Genomic DNA, 21,607 nt, shown 5'->3' with positions numbered 1-21,607 from the left:
TCCTATAGGATCAGTGGCTGAGACCCTCTTGGAATTTTTCAGCAAGACTTTTTGGCGACTCAAGTCTGTGAATGTATCCATTCTCATACTACGAGAACACCTTAGATAACATCCTTTATTTTTCTTGGCAAAGATTTCAGTTTTTACTGGTATTTAGAAATATCATTTACACCACTCTCACTAACAGCTCAGACACTTTACTTTCCTCACTGCTAAGTGGTGCTTATGGCAAGGAACGCCTTCATGCTCTCAGCCTATCTACCTACAAACCAACCAGAAGCACACATTTATTGCATTTACAGAGAGGCAGGAGAATGATTCTTTTTTGGCAGGTAGGGATCTGAAGAAGAATCAGCATGTGCACCTTTGGGTTACTTTGGTGCTTTTGTGGCATTGGATGTTGGGATCATGCATGAAAATAGCAGTTTCATTTATTTACCTAGTAGTACACTGCATCCAAATGTGGAGCCAAAAGAAATGCTCTGTAGCAGCATTTCCTCTCCCATTTCTGAAAATAATTTCCTTGCACACCTTTTTCTTCCTGCCCTACAGATTTGTAAGGGGCTTTGAACATTTTTTCAAGGTCAGAAACCTTGCAGTGAAAACAAAATCCCCAAATTTCCCCTCTTACAGGCCTGGATAGGAGGAGTTGTATACTCTTCTAGTCTTATTGCAAAGAAGAGATCATAGGATTTAGCCTAAGATGTGCAACCATGTAGCATCACACCCCACCTGTGGTGGTCATAGGCAGGTCATTCAAAAATAATAAAATAAAAAGCAGGAGTGGAGGTAGGGGTGCTAAGTGTAACCTAACTGGTGTTATGGGTAACAAAGGCAAAAATAAAATTAATTTAAAAAATAGCCCAGTACCTAACATGCAAAGGCTATCAAATATAGAACATAACCTGCAACTGCAGAACAATGAACAAAGGTAGAAATGCGTGTTGGCAAACATAAAAATGACCTCAAATGAATTCTGCAGCAAGGAAGATAAATTCTTCAAGATGAACATCATGTTCCTCCCAGCAAAAGGCTACAGATGCTGACAACTTAGTATATTACCCTGTGCCTTATGGCCAACTCCAGTGTAAAACTTCCCACCTTAGGATCCAGATTGTGATCCAGAGGAGCAGTGGACAGGCAAACCGTAAGCCAGGAAAGGGACAGAAATGAAGATATACGTGTAATCATTTTAAGAGCAACGTGTCTATAGGGCCCATACTACTCTAATCTTTGCATGCCACAGATCTGTAGGAAGTACAAATGGAGAATTTCCCATAAGAGACAGAATTTTACCAAATTTTTTGTAAAGAATCTGTTACATACAGCACGTGTTTTGCAGATACAAATGATAATTCTGCACTGTATGTTTATCTATGTATAATATAAATTATATATAATTTATATAAATTATATAATATAAATTATATATAATATAAATTATGTAAAAGAAAACAGCACCCCAGTTGAAGACAGGGAACTACTGCAGAGAGTCCAGTGGAGGGCCACAAAGATCATTAAGGGCCTTTCACCCTTTCAGCTTTTCACCCAATTGCACTTTTTCCTTTTGAGTAGGGATGCATGCAAACTGCCCTTAGTAGGAGGAATTCCTCTAACAAACAAACAAAAAAATTGAAATAAAACATAATTGCAGATTTATCAGCAAGAGAGAGGTATAGGTATCTTTTGAGTACACTTCATTATAGACAAAGACAATCCAAATGCAGGTAGCTCATAATCACCTAGTTTCAGAACATGCATAGGCTAGACCCAAAACCAGAAAGGATGCAATGTGCAGGTAGTCTTTTATCCTGTGCTACAAGGCTTTGAATAACTTCATCTGATGCAAGGTGGTCAACTCTCCTATATGGTGGCTGAATAGTTGACAGTCCAATCAATAGGGCACTACCATTGTTGGACTGTACAAGGTACTGTAGAAGGTGAGGTATTGGCACAGCTTGCCCTGGGAGGTGGTGGAGTAAATATCTCTGTGGGTGTTCAAGAACTGTGTGGATGTGGCATTGAGGGCTGTGGTTAGTGGACATGGTGAGGATGGATTGGTGGTTGGACTAAGTGATCTTAGTGGTCTTTTCCAACCTAAATGATTCTATGATTCTAAGCACCGATGATGTTCTCCAAAACATGCTTCTCTATGTGCTATTAAAGCAAAATAATTTCTTATAAAAATATGCAGGCTTGTGTACTTCAAGATTGAGCATTCTCCTCCTCCTGCCTGTTACCCATGGAGACTATATGCTGGCATGGTCACCATGGAAACAGTGGACAAACTTCAGATGTTTTTCACTGCTGCAGATAAAAGCCATCTGCGTGGTTTTTCTACTTCTGGCCCTCTCACAACCAGTGTGGGCTCACAGCCACCAGGACACACTTGTCACCCCCAGGCTGTGACCCGGCAGCTGCTGCTGGGGAACAGGGCCAGCCTACTCCACCTTCACCTCCCCTCAAAACAAAACAACTCTATAACACAACAAATCAAAACAAAAAACACCTAAACTGATGGGTGGAACATTTCTGTTCCTTCGCATTCCTGCAGAGTGTAGCCACCTACTATTTCTCCAAGATTCCAACTTTTGTTTTTGAGATCTGTGACATGCATCCTTTCCCATCCCAAATGTTTTCAACTGGTCACAGACAGATTTTACTAAAACACACCTCATCTTCAACCAAATAACTTCAATAACAGATAAAGAAAACATTGCCCATATAATAAGGGAATTCTGACCCCCTACTCTAATACAGTCTGAGCTGTGATGTATAGGCTCAGTTTTTACTAACAGAGAATGGATTTTCTAGGACTCAACCTTGAAAATTCACTGTGGTATAAGAATTTTGATTTTTTTCTTAAATTGGAAACAAGCAATCATCATGAAAGGTCTTGTCTGGGGATGTTTGTCAATATTGAAGTCGTGCCATGTTTATTCAGGTATAGGTGATTATGAACTTGCAAACAATTTAGTTCCTGATATATGAGGTGAAAATTTAGTGAGCTCTCATGAAGCTGCACTGTTTCTGACTAGAAAGTATTTCTATTTTTTTTCCCCCTCCTCTGCACGAGCTAAGATGACAGATTACAACCAGAAAGATCTATTAATTAAACAACGAATTAAGTTTCAACAAATTTTCCAGACAACACCAACTAGATGCTCTATTACACATAACATCTGGTTTGGGTTGCTATTCTTACAGGGTTTTTAAGGGTTGTTTGTTGGTTTGTTTTTTTTTTTTTGGCTTGTCACCAGAAGCAGATTAGGAAAACAGACATCCTAAAACCCAATCTTTGGTGCCACTACATGAATGTTCCCATTCCGTGTATTCAACAAATTACATCATTGTAAGAAGCCAATGTCTTCACAATAGCACTTCAGTTATGAAGACAGACATCTCAGAGGGTGCCTCCTAGTTTCAGGAATGGCTTGCAACTCTGCTTTTTCTCTCTCAGTGGGTGGAAATGTACTGTTTAATGTTACACGCATATTACGTGCTTATGTTGACTGTAGCTTATAAATTGCTTATAAATTCCCGACAAAACAACGTGCTGAAACAATTTTCTTACATTTTCTAACAGTTAGGAATTTCCTACCAATGCAGGGCCTGCTGCAAATTAAGGATGGCCCAAGGAGAAGGTAGCTGGTGTTTTGGAGAGCAGGAGTTCCCAATCTGCCTGCATACAGCCACTTCTACATGCAGAACAATCTCTAGCCTGGTCCTGTCACAGGCTACCATTAGATCACTTTTTAATCATCCCTTTAATAAATTTAAAAACTTATTTTTCTTCAAATATCTTACAATTTCTGTTTATAACTCTCTTCATTACATATATGCAGCCACAACCCTTGGCTCCTTGATCTTTGACCTTACATTTCTGTAATTCTAAGTATGAACAAACCCAGGATACATGCAACTGATTTTATGCTCTATCACAGGTCTGGCACCAGTTGCTCACACATACATACACACATGCACACACAAACACAGAAGACCCAACTCGTTTGAAAGTTCTACCAGTAACCAATTTGGTTTTCTTCTTATCAGTGACAATTTTCACTCAGGAATGAATTCCCAGAACTGGGGAAATAAATCATGTTCTAAATTAAAAAAAAAAACAAACTCCTGTATATTATTAAATAGACATAAAGCAGGAACTGCTAGGTACACTGAAATGCTCCTATTATTTTGATGTGTGTTGCTTTGATTGTGAAGCTATTTTTTGTTTTTTTGTTTTTGTTTTTTTTGTTTTTAAGTTTGGGTATAAGGTATTGTCAGGACAAAAGACTTGTCAACACATAACTTTGTCAGCATAAACTTTACTCTTGCCACGTTTGACAAGACAGATTTTCCCTATTTCACACCAAGATTTTGTCGATCTCACACACTTGTATTTGTAAGAAGTATCTCATTATGTGTTTTTCAATGATGGAACAAACTTTCTCCTCCAAAAAGAACCCTCCATTATCTCTTAGGATGAAACAAACATTAATGGAGCAGAACTATACAATTAAGTATACAAAACTTCTGGGAGATGAGAATTTTATAGCCTTTTAGCAATTCCTCTAGCAGGAAAAAAAAAAAAAATCTACTTAATATAAACAGATTATAAGATCATCTTATTTCTCCTCAAAAATATTCTGCCCTTTTTGTATTTGCCTGGACTACTTGCATTTTAAAAGTTTGATGACCTAAATGTCCTACAAATTATAAAATCTCTTCATTATTGTTCTATCTTGCCTTACCCCCTTAATTTTATCTACCAAGTTTCTTCCCACAACTCATTTATATATATATATATATATATATATTTTTTATAAGTCTCTGCTTTATTATTTCATTCCTTCAACTTTGTCAGCTTTTCTTTTTTCTTTTTCCCCTCTATTTTAATCATAGAGTCACAGAATGTTTTGGATAGCTAAATTATACTGCTCAGATATTTTTTTACATCATTTTTGAAAGTAAATGTGCTCATGTCATAGAATCACAGAATGGTTTAAGTTGGAAGGGTCCTCAAAGCTCACACATCCCTACCCTCTTGCCATGGGCAGGGCTGTCCCCCCACCAGCTCAGCTGCCCAGAGCCCCATCCAACCCGGCCTTGAATGTCTCCAGGGATGGGGCACCACAGCTTCTCTGGGCAGATGCGCCAGAGCCTCACTGTCCGCTGAGTTAAGAGTTTCTTTCTGATGATCTAAACCTATCCTCATTCAGTTTAAGACTATTTTCCCCATGTCCTATCACTATCAGATCACATTCAAAGTGGGTTTCCTTCCTACTTTTAAAGTACCTTTAAGCATTTCTGCTGGGCTGTCAACACTGTTCTTAAAGCAGCTCTAATTCCTTTGAGATAAATCTGAGGTTTTTCCCTGCTCCTTCTTAGAGTGATACTGTTTCCCAACTCTTCTCTGTTACTTAGGAGTGCATCCCCTCCCCTATCAAATGTAGTTTAAGAAGTTCAGATTAGACAGTCTGTCAAAGGTATCTCTCTAAGACGTTTTTCCTGAAAAGTATCCAAGAGATTAGATTTTTCGTTAGATGTTTCAGTATGTCAATTTTCAACGTCAGTGTTCAATACATCCTTTCAACTAAGTGCTTTAGTACACTTACATGCTTATTTCAATCTTTGGAAAACTGTTGTGGTTTTTTTTTGTTTGTTTGTTTGTTTTGTTTTTTAAATAACATTAAATAAATCTATTGCTATTTAAAACTAGTTGACTGCATGTAAATATACGTTTATCATTATGCTAGACTGCTGTTTCATTTGATAGTTATCTGTTTTCTAATCCATAACCATAAAAACTTAACTGAGAATTTGAGTTACGTTAAATAACCTATGTCAGGTAAGGGTGGGTCAGCCACTTTTAATATAGGGCAAAACCCAACACAGCAGACAAATGGCTGCTGTACACTCTGAGTGGCTCCAGTACCAACGACTGTCTGCCAAGACATTGCTAGCTTTGTAAACTTTTGTTTAAATAAGTGGTCAGAAATATACGTAAGAGGTCTAGTATCACAGAGCAGCACTTTCATTCACATGAACAAACACCGCAAGCACAGTGCAATGGATGTTCTGTGCTTCTTTACCAGCCTCAAAAGAATGAAGTGCTCAAAACAGGTAGTCATGGGAAAACAGAGATAAGACATGAGCAGACTTTGGTCTGTGCAAGATTTGAGTCTCTGTAGGCTCCTAAAACAAATAAAACTCTTTCTTGAGTACACTAAGACCAGAAAGAAACCAAGCGAGTCCCAGTAAGAGGACATGGTTTTTGTCCGATTCATTTGAGGGCACTGCAGTTTAAGGACTCTAGAATCAGAAGTAAAGAGCACTGATTTGCACGTCCCCTCACCAAACTTAAATCCTGCCTTTCTGATACAAACTGTTAATCAGAAGATTAACCCTCCCATGATGTTATTTATCCCACTTCTCTCATTCATGTTTCCCACACAGTACATACTAATTGGTAGCTCTATTTATCACCATGTTTTTGTGGTCAGGATACTACAATTATGTCCATCCTCACTAGTCCAGCCTATAAACAGCCTATGCAGGGTGGCTACGCTTTATAAGTTTGAAGCTCTGCCCATTTATTTTATCAAAGATGAAGTCAAACATTATGGCAAAATGCCGCTTAACAGTCTATAGTGAAGAAAAGATTATTTTTAAAGATTCAATCTACCAGCCAGAATTTAATAACGTCATACACAGAGCTAAAAGGATGGGAAAAAAGAAATCTTAAAGTGAAATAAGTTCCCATACAAATGATTTAGAGATATTTTCCAACATCATTTATAGTCGATTTCAGAAGAAATATAGCCTAGCTTTACGAGAATTTATGAGGATGGATAAATGACCACTGGGTGTTGTTCCAGCCTCAAATTACACGTTCTTTTCAGCCTAGCAGTGTCTCACTTGAGCCTGCTTTAAAACAGCCCTTTTTACAATGGCTGAAGCATTCCGCACACTACATAGATTCTGGAATAATCCCTGACTGCTTTATCAATTGTTATCATGTCTACCAATCAAGTATTGTAAAATTGATTAATTTCAGTAAAGTTGCTTACACATATGCATATATAAACTATTGTCTATTCTACTGCAGTACGTTGAGCTACATTCACTTCCTCTTCATCTGTTTGGCTCTCTGCTCTGTGTGGGTTGGAAATAACGCAGAGATTTTCTGGGCTCCCTTATGTACTGTATAGGAACGTAGCAGACAACACACAGCTTATGACTCCCTCACTGCAGTAGGGCTGACATGAAGTTCTGAAATCGAATCATTCACAACGGGATTGTTTACAATTGGAAATTCTACCTGCAATTTGAAATATAAGACAAACTCACTCTCCAGTGAAACTTTTCTAGCACTGCAGAGAGGAATGATTTGTTTCACAAAAAAAATCTTCAGGATATGGACTAAATCGATGCAGCTAAATGCTTTGTCTCAAAATTTGTTTTTAACATAAATCAGAACTGTACCTGGAGGGAGAAGCAGTGTGTGGGATGACTGATGCTGTATTTGGGGCTGCTGGTAAGGAGCAGAGCAGTACTGAATAGATCAGTATGGAACTGGCACAGGGAAAAAGAGAAATGAGGCAACAAGCCAGCAGGAATGGATATCTGAGGAACTATCTTGAAGAAATAACAATTCAGCCTTCACTCAACTATAAAAGTCAAAGGCCCTGTTTCCAAGCAAGTTCAGGTAAATAAACGCTAATGGAAGTCAAGATGCTATCCTGGAAGACCTGGCAACAACACGCTAGAAGATAGCTGTTACCAGTGCAGTCACTGGAGGAATGCTCTTCTTTAATAAATTGCTGCCTCATCACATAACTAAATTCATTTTTGGACACAGGAGACATGTATCAACACCACAACTAATACTGAGAAAGCAATGGGCAGGGAGAAAGAATGGTTTGGTGTAAGATTAGGAATCAACCAGAGAGAGATTTGAATATTAAAACTACTTTTGTACCTAAGTACACAGGCTAAGCAGCTCTGTATTAAGTTATATTTGAATGCTTCCCCCCCACTCTTGATATAAATTTATCCTCGCCTTGTTCTGATAGGAAATAAATGCATGTTTTTTGCTGACAAACTTCTTTGGCATGTTTTTAATCAGTGCATTTATTGTAACAATAAACCAAGTCATCCCCAAACATATGGGCCTGAAGGAAGTTAAGATCTGAGGGAATGGCATGGAGCTGCTTCAGGGGAAGGACAGGGTGGGGTAAGGGACAGGTTCTGAACCAGAGGGCGGTGGGCACAGCCCCAGTGGCCAGAGTTCAAGGAGAGTTTGGACACTGCTCTCAGACAGAGGGAATGAACGTTGGATGAAGCTGTGCAAAGCCAGGAGTTAGACTCCATGATCCTTGTGAATCCCTTCCAACTAGGGATGTTCTATGATTCTATGATTTTATATTCTCCCTCTACTTTTTCCCGAAGAGAAGTTTCTACTGCTTTACCTAGGAGCAGCATCTACGGAAGCAGTTGCTACAATCTGCTAATAAATAAATAAACAAATAGCATTTTAATTACAGTGCAGATCCCCAAGCTAGAAATCCCAGAGCTGTCCATGCCTCTACAGACATCCTAATCCTCAGGAGGATCTTTACATCAATCAATCTTACAAGCATTCCATGAGAACTCTTCTAGGGATAGATATCTCTATGCATATGTTAATACAGTATAGTTTCTTTCAGTGATAATGCAGACTTGTGACTTAGAACATCCAAGCCTTTAATCCATAAAAGTTACAAGAGGAAAGAGGAGCAAAGCAACATTTTCAGAAATGTCAATCATTTATCTGTCTAATTCTCTTCCAAAATTTGAGAATGTAGGCTTTAGAGTTGCTTAATAACTTATTTTAAAGGATTTAAATCTCTAAATATGTGCATTGATTATGTAAAATTGAAATAAGGGAGCATGCTCAGAACTGATTCTTAAAAATATTGAGAATGATAAGACCGTAAGATAAAAACCTGCACTCTGGTTTGTAAAAAGGAATTGCAGCATTTTTCCAAAGCATCAGCATGTGCGTTTCTGTAGCCAGATCTCACAAATTTGATGGAAACACAACTTGTTTAGAAGCAAAAGGTTTTGCTTCATGTGTATGTTTATCTATTTGGAAAATACACTCAAATCCAAGTCAATCCACTGCTGGATATGAAATAAAATTAACAATCTATTAACAAGAGAGATGTGTCTGAAAACTTGCTGGAGATGCTTGTATTTATCTCTAAACTGGAAAAAATATATATATAATCAATCTCCCTACTGAAACACTGGAGCCTCAGGATTACATTCCATGAGTTTCCTTTATACAACCCCCTTCATTCTCACTGACCTCTAACAAACAGAAGGAAAAAACACTCTAATACTCTTATTGTAACCACTGGGGTTTGAGCAGAGATACAAGCACGTTATGGAATGGCAGAGAGCCATTACTGTCACCTGAAGGACAGTGAAAACCACATGTTCCAAACAAGTGCTTGTCCTGCATCTCTCACAAGAAACTAATTGTAAGTTCATTAGAAAAATCACCATTCTGATTACTACCACCACTGTGAAACCAAAAACCAATCCTGCCCGAGTCCCTCAAATTTCACAAATTCCACTTCATTACAGAATACTTAATTAAATATTAAAATTCATTCTTTATAATCAACTGAAATGTTAAAGTTCTAAATATATTTATTTAAACACACAGAAGTAGCACCCTAGAATTCCTTGTCTATTTCAGAATTACAGAACTAAAGGAGCTCATAAAACACTCTTATCTGCTAAATCCTGTCAGTGTATATTCACAACTTGATACCTATTACACAAATATAGAGATCTGATAGAGAAATCCAATAAGCCTTATTCTATATGTACCTGAAGGAACACAAACTGAGGCTATGTTAGTTTTGCCCTTCATTCCAACCCTGCCCACCCTCCCCCCCCCATTGTAGCTTGTCTAAAAAGCTTTAATGTTTCACTTCATTGCTTCCACTCATTCCCATTAAGCAAAAATTTTCTTTACTCTACTTAATCCAATTATAAAGCAAATTGGAAATTAAAAGGTTAGTCAGGGATTAGGATGGGAGGAGAGAAGAAAACAAGACTGTTCAGCGCTTTGTGTTTCCTAAGTTTCCATTTATACCACAGTTCTATCTATCAGCATTACTGTTAGCATGTATTACATTAGATCTAAGGTAAGAATCACTGTTTTTTGTTTGTTTGTTTTATTTAATAACAAATTTTGTTTGTGTTGTTTTTATTTAATAACAAATATATGCATTATTGCTGACATATTCCATATTTCATTTCAGAGGCTACTTCACATTCTTGGGAGGAAGAAGCATCTCCAATGCTTACAGGCAAAGTCAGTTGCTGGAATTCATAGAGTGATGCTGAACCATTTGTTTACACGACCTAGGAGCAAGATTTCACCAACAGCCTATGCTCCAGACAGGACAAAGGGTTGGAGGTGAGCGAGTCCAACAGAATAAAAGACTGGAAGGGCAGACTTGTCTCTGAAACAGAAAAATTACCACTAGAAATAAAAGCCATACATTACTGTACTTCTCCAGAAGATCCATACAGCTCCGTTCTACCCATAAGCTTATTGCATAGGCTTAAATTGGTCTTCCATGAATTACTATCCGCAAGGTGACCCTAAACATTTTTTTCTTTTCAGCTTTCTACATATAGTTCATTCTGGGCAATATGCTGCAGCTCTGCAAACATTTTTCCATCACATTAGCTAGTATTGTTTCAGAATCAGTGCTAGTTTGTTTTCTAAGTACATTGTTGCATCACAGCATAATTTAACAGCTAAATTGTCATTCTCAAGAGACGAAGATTTTAAATCCTAGCTCTATTCCCGAGTTACTGGATTATTTCACACAAGTTACTCAACTGCTAGTACATCTACTTCCCCACTTTAAGTCGTGTTATCATCAAGGTTGGGTTAGCTCCATAAGGGTATAAGATACATATATATAGCATTTTTTCTATGTAACTAAAAACTTTGCAAACTGTGCAACTCTCCCCTTGGAGTTTTCACATAAGATTGACAAAGGCAAGTTGGATGAGGAAAGTTTGAAGCAGTAGCCAGGTTCCCTAGTTTTCAGCTAAGCACTTCATATATTGTTTTATTCTCCCCAGTCTGGTTCATGGTTTCAGGTAGCTTTTACTTCCCAGGTAAGTCAAGGACATAGTTAATAAGAAAAAGCCTGCTTCAATTTTTTTCCATAGGATCAGTTAAGAGGAAATTTACTTTTCCAGAAAGCATGTAAATCTGGAAGGAAGGAAATGGTGCAAAGAAATCTTCACAAGAGTAGCACTGGTAAAGCAATTTATTTCATAAATCCGCTTGAGTTGGAAGGGAACTTAAAGATCATCCAGTCCCAACCCCTTCCTGTAGGCAGGGTTGCCACTCACTAGATCAGGCTGCCCAGAACCCCATTCAGGCACAATACACTGGTCAGCACGAGGACATAAAATCATAGAACAGCCTGGGTTGAAAAGGACAACAATGATCACCCAGTTTCAATCATCCTGCTATGTGCAGGGTCACCAACCACCAGACCAGGCTGCCCAGAGCCACATCCAGCCTGGCCTTGAATGCCTCCAGGGATGGGGCATCCACAACCTCCTTGGGCAACCTGTTCCAGTGTGTCACCACCCTCTGTGTGAAAAACTTGCTCCTAATATCCGACCAAACCTCCCCTGTCTCAGTTTAAGACCATTCCCCCTTGTCCTATCACTATCCACCCATGTAAACATCCATTTCCCCTCCTGTTTATATGCTCCCTTCAAGTATTGGAAGGCCACCAAGAAGTCTCCCTGGAGCCTTCTCTTTTCCAAACTAAACAAGCCCAATCCCCTCAACTTTTCCTCATAGGAGAGGTGCTCCAGCCCTCTGATCATCTTAGTGGCCCTCCTCTGGACCCACTCTAAAAGTTAATATATTGCTACCAACTATTTGTTAAGAGGATAACAAAAAATTGTTAGTGCTGTAAAGATAAACATAAATACAGATCACAATTTTTTCTCTACATAAAAGGTAATTAGTTGACTGGAAATAACAGGCTTTTTCTCATACTCAGTGAAAGCAATCCAAGAACCTCACCAGTCATCACCAGTAACACTAACAAAAGCCATAGACACAAAAAATTTCAAGGTTCCTTGTATTTTCTTTCTTTGATCATGTGGTTGCTCAATGAGAATAAAAATACCATTCAGTAAATGGGAGTTAATGCCTGGTCTTAGTCTATCTTCTAGAAAATAAAATCCAAAATGGTGAGAAATTTGAGACACAAAGGAGAAGGCTTAAGGTCTGCAAAGGTGGGATGAAAAGTCTCCCTTTTTTCCCCCCAAACTCCAGCTGCCTACCAACAGCACTGAGAGACAGAAGTACAGAAACATTAATACAACATTACGGGATCCACAATGGTACTTCAAGCACAGCCCACAAGTGGAGGAAACCAATGAGAATGTTAAGGCTGAGTTTATCAGGAACTGACCTGCAAAACCTGACAATTTTTGCTAGTTTGAAAGCTTCTCAGAGACGAGCATCAATGGAAAGCAAAATAAATAAAAGCAGCAGAATTAAAGAAATGTATTAGCAAGAAGGTGCAACCAAGATTCTTTATGTGAAAAAAAAGAAAACAAACCTAATATGTAAAAAGAACCTACGCTGACGTGATGCTATACGTATTTGCAAGCAATGCTGCAAGTGACACAATGCTTTTGTTATTCATTGCATGTAGCTTCACAACAATAGCCATTATGGCTACCATTCAGCTCTGCAGTTTCTGATCAGATCAGGGCAAATAAAACTCGATGTTAATTTGAATTGGGTCGAATCAGACGAATTGATGGTGACTCATTGCGAAGAACACAGCATTAACAAAAGATGGTAGCATTTCATTCTCCTATCTGAGGTTGTATCATTATTAGGAGTTGGAATGTCTCCTTCACTTGCACTTCGCTGAAGGCATGCCATCTTTCTTGTGACTATGCTGTCCCAGTTCTCAGGTATTGTCATTCCACTGCATGGGGTGACGGGGAATAATTTCAAAGCTGAAACTCAAGGAAAGAAAATCTTGGTTTTAAGGAAAAAAAATGTTACAGGAGGAGCACTTAGAATAGTTATCCAGGATAACAGCAGATTTCTGCAGCAGCTCTTGGAAAATACTCAGTTTCATATTGATCCATAGCACTTTAAATCTGTTAATTAAGAAAATCTCTCTCTTCAGTGACAGAATGCCAACATCAGAAATAATTTTCTTTACTGGTTTACAGGTATGTATACATAAAAGATAATGTTTGACTTTGTAGATTACAAGTTTCTATTTCTTTTCAACAACTGAATTGTTCAGTCAGTAGCATGAATAATTACTCATCTTCAAAAAGTTTTTATCTATACATAATATCTTATCAGGCATTTATGCTTATTTCAGAACAAGTACTAACCTGCAATGAATGTTGTATTGGCAATGGATAGAGCTTAATATAAATAATCACTGCATCAACACTGTGGCCGAATATCAGGGTGATAAGAAAACTGTCAGCAGGAAGGGGCAAAAGGATAAGTGAGGGCTTTAAGAATCATTGGAGCTTGGGTACAAGTATGAGCACTAAACACACTTGCTCTGCCGTAGCTGAACCTTAGCAAAGAATTAAGAGAACAAAACAAAAAAAAAAAAACAGGGTTACCAGTGTATGGAAAGCTGGACATGAGCCAGCAATATGCCCTGGCAGTCCAGAAAGTTAAGTCTTGGGGCACATCAAAAGTAGCATGGTCAGCAGGTCAAGGGAGGTGATCCTACTCCCCTACTGCGCAGTGGTGAGACCTCATCTGGAATACTCTGTCCTAATGTGGAGCTCTCAGTAGGGGAGAGGTGTGGACCTGTTGGGGCATGTCCAGAGGAGGATGATAAACACGATCTACAGAATGGAGAACCTCTACCCATGCTGCCTACCAGGACAGGCTGAGAGAGCTGGGGCGGTTCAGCCTGGAAAAGAGAAGGCTGCAAAGTGACTGATAGCAGCCTTTCAGTATTTAAAGGGGAGCTATAGGAAATAAGAGGACAGAATCTTTAGCAAAGACTGTGGTGATAGAATAAGGGGAAACAATTTCAACCTAAAAGAGGATAGATTTAGGTTAGATATAAGGAAATATCTCACACAGTGAGAGCGGTGAAATACTAGAAGAAGTTTGCCCAGTGATGTGGTTGATGCCACATCCCTGGAGACTTTCAAGGCAAGACTGGATCAGGCCTTTGGCAGCCTGATCTAGCTGTTGCATCACCATTCATTGCAGGGGAACTGGACTAGATTGCCTTCAGAAGTCCCTTCCAACTCTAAGGATACTACAATTCTACATGAGTTGGCACTGCAGCAACCCCTGTACACAGTCTGGCTTCTTACCAGAAACCTGCTCTCATCAGTGCTTCAGTTTAATGTGGGTTAAGATATGGAGAGGGAACCACAGACACTTGCCTCATTCTTCCGTCTGTAACAAAGATGGTAATTTCAAACAGCCAAGGGAAATCTTAATGGATCTGCTTGTGCTCACTAAAAACTCGCCTTGAAAGTCCTAAACTAATTCCAACACAAAACCATAATAAAATCCTAAGCACCAAAAATAATTAGATTAGTTTGGTGGATACTAATCAGACTCAGGTACAGCACTTTTTTCCTATCAGCCACAACTACGCAACATGAAGTGCTAAACTGTAAGCTTACCTGGCAAAGGATGAGGAAACATTTTCCCTCTAACACTTTAACAAGTAACAAAAACCCAGCAGTGCAGACACAGAGGTAGTTTCTCTTTACATCACAGGAGATGACCTCATTATACAGCCACATCACTATTTTTGATCCTTTTAAGCTTTTCTTACACTCTCTTGCTAATGAAGCAAAAACATCTGTCACCACAAAAGCTGGGGATAACAACTTCACACGCTTATTTGTCAACCACCATCAAAATTCTGAAGCTAAAGCAGTACTATTAGTTATTATACTATAGTATAGTACTATACTAAAGCAAAGAGAAATTTAGGCTTAAAAAAATATATATACTTACTACTAATTCTACGTGATCAGTCTGAAAGTGCTGAAAACAGCCTTTTCCAGGATGCTTGCTAGGTATGTCTCCTCCCACCCACAAAGCTCAGCTCCCGTTAGCTGCAGCTGCAAGCACTCAACACTTCTGCAAATCAAACACTTGGGTCTCAAGTCATCAAGCCAGAAAATGAGCACCACCTGTGAGAAGCTGCCTTTCTGTGCTGTGGCTGGTGCTGCATTAGCAGAAATGATTTTTCACAGCTGTTTAGCCATGACTAAGGCAAGGCGAGATTACTGTTTGTTTTGTGGAGGCTTTCTTTTGATTCCTAAAGAAAATAGTAAACTATTTACAAACTGAGGTTGAATTCTCTTAATACAGAGCTTGGTATGTGGGAAGGCTCTGCCAGACTTCCTTAAGCAGCCCGGACACAGAGTGGAATTTCTGAGGCAGTGTCCCTGCTGCCCTGGGGCTGGCCTATGTTCCAGGCTTTAGGTGGCTCTGTGGGGAGAGCCCACTTGCTGCCTGCTCCTTTCCTCGAGGAGAAAACGGTACAAGAAGTTAGTTCAAGGCCATGGAAGTCATTTGTGTCTCCTACCTATGAATATCTTCTTATCTCACTGCAAGGCAGCGCAGATCAGAGCTGGTGCAGGCCATCTTCTGAGCGTGAAGGGGTCCTAAGAGCAGGAACCCAGCTGGGGCATTGCCTTCTGCAGCTGGGATCCGCTGCCCCCAGCAGGGGCAGTGTGCCAGCTCACAGGTAGCTGTCTTTGCTTCAACACCAAAACTGCACTTGGACAGCATCGAAGTTGTAAGCTTCAAGAATGCAAGTGCTTCAGGAGTTGCATTCAACATGCAACAGTGATGAGGTGGTCATTCCCAGTAAGCTCTTCACAGTCAGTTCTGTACTGACTCTGTCCCTCCAAGGAATATTGGTTGGATAATTAACCTGTGATTTTATTTTGGGTGATGTTCTTCATTTCCATGTTTGCCCTCAAGGCACTCACATGCTTTGATTTTTCTTGCATCCGTTTTGCCAATACTCTAGTCTTCCAGTAAGCTGTCTCATAACCAATCTGTAGAAATAATTCACAGTGCACCCCAAGGACTACAGCTTAGTGTTTATCCTTTCAGAATTATAGTTGGAGAGTACATGACTTGCACTTCTACCGTATATAACCTTGCTGCTACCCAGTGAATTTATGTCTCTGATATAAATCTCTTGTCTCTGTCATTAAGTGCTGGCCAGTGCCTCTGGCCACCCACAGCAAGGAATTACAGTAGCAGAATTGGTCTTACTTCTGGCAATGTGCTAAAAGTAACATTTTCAGGTAAATTCTTTTCATTTTAAGTAGCTACTTGAGGCTTATAAAAGTAAATGATGTTGCTTATCCATTCTATTGCTAATCACTTTAATCATTCTCTATTTATTCATATTTAGATACAACAGAATTCCACAAATCAGATGCACAATACACTCAGATTAATGAACAGTAAAGAATTATTTGTTGGTACTGGACTACTACCCTGTTTTCATGAAGGACTTATTACTTCCTACAATACTTTTACTGGACTACAACCTATTTTCTTCAGTTAAAAAGTTTACAGCTGACTTACTAAGCACTTTGTAGGGTTTCATTTTATTGGGTTTTTGTTGTTGTTGATGATGATGATGTTTCTTTTGTGTGTTTTTTGTTTTTGTTTTTGGTTTTTGGTTTTTTTCAATAAGCTGTCTGGATTGCTTTTATGTTGCCTTCTCCTAGTCATCATGTCTTAGCCCATATTGCTAGGTAGCTACTGAACCAGTCATCCGTACATTTGAATCTATTACTTGTTCTCCATTGCTTAAAGAGCAGATTTGCACCGGCATTATCTTCTGCCCTTCATGTCTCACCTGTGTATTCAGATGCTAGTTGCATTTTTGGGCAGCTGGAATATCAAAAGTTTCTGGAAACTGGCCATCTCTGCTGAGTACTACTTGATTTGCTACCAGTGGCTTGGTGCTTACAATCACATTTTCAGCTACTTCTGGCTTCAAAGGTTCCTTTGCTGTAAACAAGATAGTCCGTGTGTGGTGTGACATGAGCTGTACTGGAATGCTGCCTTTGCCTTCTGCTGGTGTTTTTCTCTAGTGTACTGATTCTTTCTGCAGGCTTTGTTATTCCGATCTGCTCCCACTTACCTATCTCACTCCATCTGGAGGGGGAAAAAAATGCCAGAACCCAAGGTTTTGGCAGTCCTGATAATTCTTCTGCCTTGTCATTGTGGAAGCTGTGTTGCAAAGAGGATAAGATATTTTCAAGCTCCTGACAAGAAAACGGAGGTCCATTAAATATAACAATGCTTGACGTGTTCTGTTGTTCATTATACTTTCAGGTTACAATCAAGAATTTCCTCAGCCAAATGTTACAGTGTCAGCTGTGTTTGCATCTAATCCCCCTGGGGCCTTATTCAACTGAACTAATGTTATCAGCACTGCTGTGGCACAAGGGAAAAAGTGCAGAATGTCCTTCATAGCTATATGAATCAGCCAAAAAAATGAATTTCTTTGCAAACAGTTGCTTGAAAGCAGTCAAAAGGGAGGCACCTAACACTGAGTTCCCTTACATTCATGATGGTAGCTTGTTGACAATTGTCAGTTATGAATAATTTAAGGAGTGAAAAATCAGTGAGTTAGTACCTGTGGATTTACCTCTGTTTCTGTAAAAGTTAATATGCTGTTGATTCCATCTGATGCTCATAATTTCATAATTTTAATGCTTCCATTTCCCTCAGGCTATCAGTTTGGTTTCATTTCTTCCTGCAAAGACACTGTTTTTGTAACATTTCTGCAGCACTGGTCTCAGAATCATAGAATGGCCTGGGCTGAAAAGGACCACAATGATCACCCAGTTTCAATCATCCTGCTGTGTGCAGGGTCACCAGCCACTAGGCCAGGCTGCCCAGAGCCACATCCAGCCTGGTCTTGAATGTCTCCAGGGATGGGGCATCCACAACCTCCTTGGGCAACCTGTTCCAGTGCATCACCACCTTCTGTGTGTCTCTCCTAATATCTAACCTAAACCTCCCCTGTCTCAGTTTAAGACCATTCCCCCTTGTCCTATCACTATCCACCCATGTAAACAGTTTCCCCTCCTGTTTATATGCTCCCTTCAAGTATTGGAAAGCCGCAATGAAGTCTCCCTGGGGCCTTATCTTTTCCAAGCTAAACAAGCCCAATTCCCTCAACCTTTTTTTATAGGAGAGGTGCTCCAGCCCTCTGATCATCTTACTGGCACTCCCCTGGACTCATTCCAAGAGCTCTCCATCTTTCTTGTACTGGGGGCTCCAGACCTGCACACAGTACTCCAGATTTTCAAGAGAATCACTTCAATCCTTTGCTTATTGAATATGGGTCTTTTTCAGAGGGCAACTTGCATTACAGCATGAGGTCCTATGCATGTTGATGTACCATAGACATTTGTCATCGTGGAGTCATAGGCATGGTATGCCTCTAGTACTGATATCAAAATATTACCCAATTCATTCCTTTCTCTCCACTCATTTTGGCAGATTTTTATGTCTTAGTTCTGAAATAGATGTTGAGCACTTCTTTAGTTCAATTGATTTTTCTTCTTTGTCTCACTACTCCACTCCAAGAAGTAAGAATCTCATCTCAGTTGAATTCATGTCTCATGTATTGTGCATTTCATGTTTGCTTCTTCTTGTAAGGAAATCATTGCTTAATCCAGACACTGTACCAGCAGTTACAAAAATGTCATGCAGTGGCAAGTTTTATGAATGATAGGATTGCCAGCATGCAGTTTTCATTTGGCATTTGCACAAATTAACCCCATTGCATAAAGTAAACAGCTCACTAAGTTTCAAAAGGCACTTAAAATTGTGAAAACAGGTTATTTACAATAGAACAGTTTGTCTGACAGTCATTCCTTCCAGAAATGAGTTGTTTTTTGACAAGCTCAAGAGGGATGCTGATGAAGCTATATGAAATGGTTTTAAACTGACCTCAAATTTTGCATCTGCAGTAACGTTCACTTTGGTATGCTTCCAACTGGAAGGAGAAAATATACTGAGAGTCCCAAAAACAAGATTTACTAGACTGAAGTTAAAACTTTTTAGGTATAATCTTTCCTCTCTTCCCCTCTCAACATCATTAATGGAGAATTTTAGGTAGCTGAAGTTAGAATGAGTGCATATGCATATAAAAATATTTTTCTCTGAAGAAACACTGGAAGAACAGTAATTGATTCTTTTAGATGCATCCATTGCTATCCAATCCAAGTCATCATGTGGTAGAATGAGTTTCAAGGTGTGAGAAAACACAGCCTGAGAGTGTAGTATTGTATCAGCAATGTTTGCTAAAAGATGTGAGTAGTCTCCTAAATGAAAATCTGTGGTACCCTCACTTACTGCATTACAAATTCTACAGAAACATTTGAGGAGGTGGAGGAAGTGTTGGTATCATGTCTTATCTTGAAAAGAGTCATGAAACCAGTGTTGTGACAATTAATTCAAAAGCATTTCACATCTCAGGCTTCCTATAAAGATTTTGTTTCTTTCAATAAATGAGAAGAATATAAGTTAAAATATTATGTGAAGACTGGTTTTGTCTTTTCTTTCCCCATCGTTTCCTCCAGAAGCTGGAGTTAGAAATCAGCAGTTTTAGTGGCTATTTCACAGTGAAATTGAGAAAACAATTACAAAAATCAGGAGAGAACATTTTTGAATATCAGTAGTTGCTATTGCATCAGAAGCATTAGTATCTTGAATATGAAGCTATTTTTTTTTAATATAGAAATTACTTGGCTAGCTCAATAAAATTAATCAAACGGGCTGAATTAAGTCTGACTTTTGGAGACATGGAAATGGAAAAGATATGGGGACTGTTACATTTCAGGTATAATCCACATCAGGCATTCAAAAACTTAGTATGCTTACTTTATACAGCAGAGAAAGTGAATATAGATACAATTTTTTAATGACATACAAAAGTGATTTTATTTTCATAACTAGCACTAAAAGTGTTAATACTACACGTTGATTTCAGAATTATGTTCTGGAAAGAAACAATGGCTCAGCATAGATACCCTGAACCACTGGAAATTGTCAAGATATTTGAGAGAGACATCTTCTGGGTCTTTTTCAATTTTCAACTTTTGTTCTCACAATGGAAACTACAGGCAGGTCTGTGCTTCACAGCTGGGTCTTGGCCAGCTCAATGACTCTGAGTTGCAGCAGACTGTGTCCAGTCTCCTCTACCTCTAGGAATTTTTTTTTTCCATTTATTTCTGTCATTCGTAGTCTGGTCCATGCTCCTCCCCATAACTCTTACTGCCTTGTACCCCTCCTGCTTTCTGTGTATATTGGAGGAAGGAAGAGATTTTTCTCTGTAAAAATGACAGTTTTTCCTTTTGATCTGAATCAAGAGGAGGAAAAATTCTGAAGTACAATTTCTCATTCTAGTCTCTTTTCATCAAGAATATTTTTGCATAGTTCTGTCTTTATTATCATGGCTCCTGTTATTACTGCTACATATGTTAACTTAGTCACTACTTAAAATACAGGGCTTTTCCACATAGTTTTTTTGTAGCTAGTTTTTAATTCTGTATACAGTTAATCCATCAACTCTTATCTCGTCCCCATCAAGAGCAGCTTATTATGCTCATTAGTCCATCTTCTCTTTCTACTTCTGTGCATTATGTTACAAAAAAAGATCTGTGCACAAAAATACACTCTATCAAATACGTCCTGTAAGTCTCCCCCAACAGGACACATACAAATCCTTATGCTCCTGCCAATCTATTTAACTTTTCTTTTTTGTACTAATTGTTTTTAGTGTTTTTCTGCCATGCTAGCTGCATGCCACACTTGTCATACATTTTATGTTATGACAAAAAAATGTAGTTGTTACTCAAGATACATCTTATGAAACAGGATTCCAAGTAGTTATCACAGCATAAGGAATTTTAGTTGTTTTGGTCATAGTCTTAAATAACATAAACTGGACATTGCCTCTTGATTCCATCTAATACTTCATTCAAATTCCAGTTCTGATCTGGTTGCTATATAAAGCATAATGTAAAAAATGTAAAGGATACATTTCTAAAGGTAAAAAAATATCCTTTAAGATTGAGTTGAAAGAAAAAGCAAGTAGAATGGGAAAATCAGTATCCACTTTTGTATTAAAATAGGAGATTTTTAATGTCAAATTGGACACTTAAAGAAAGAAAAAAAGCAGTTATAGAAGACAACGGCATTCTGCTCAAATACATAGAATCTTACACATGACTTACAAAAGGAGTTTGCGATAGGTGGCATTTACTATTTTCTTAATATCCTTAAAAACAGCATGCACTGTATGGAATGAGAATGGGTTCCACAGTTATTATTTTTGAAGTGATTAGTGCTTTAAAAAGATACATTGTAACAACATTACCATTTAATTATGCAACTAAAATCAGATTTCAAAAGTAGTAAAGAAGCAAATTCCACACATTGTCTTCAGCACCTTGTGGAGACCAGCAAAGTCTTCTTGCTTGAAAG

General features: G+C 38.6%; 1 protein-coding gene across 2 annotated transcripts in view; it reads right to left on the bottom strand.

The window, feature by feature from the left end:
* The window catches only part of GABBR2 (gamma-aminobutyric acid type B receptor subunit 2), a 446,063-nt gene that overhangs the window by 382,124 nt on the left and 42,332 nt on the right, over positions 1-21,607 (bottom strand). Inside the window, exon 1 of one of the 2 annotated variants that reach the window (XM_090137258.1) lies at positions 15,086-15,176. The exons of the other annotated variant lie outside the window; for it this stretch is intronic. The gene's annotated coding sequence lies outside the window, so the exon portion shown is untranslated. Of the gene's footprint in view, positions 1-15,085; positions 15,177-21,607 lie in introns of those variants that run through there. 2 annotated transcript variants of the gene reach the window in all.

This window comes from Phasianus colchicus, chromosome 3 (assembly GCF_987193195.1).
Source record: "Phasianus colchicus chromosome 3, bPhaCol1.hap1.1, whole genome shotgun sequence".
In the NCBI taxonomy this organism is placed as follows: domain Eukaryota; kingdom Metazoa; phylum Chordata; class Aves; order Galliformes; family Phasianidae; genus Phasianus; species Phasianus colchicus.
This window is presented reverse-complemented; position numbering and strand designations above follow the sequence as displayed.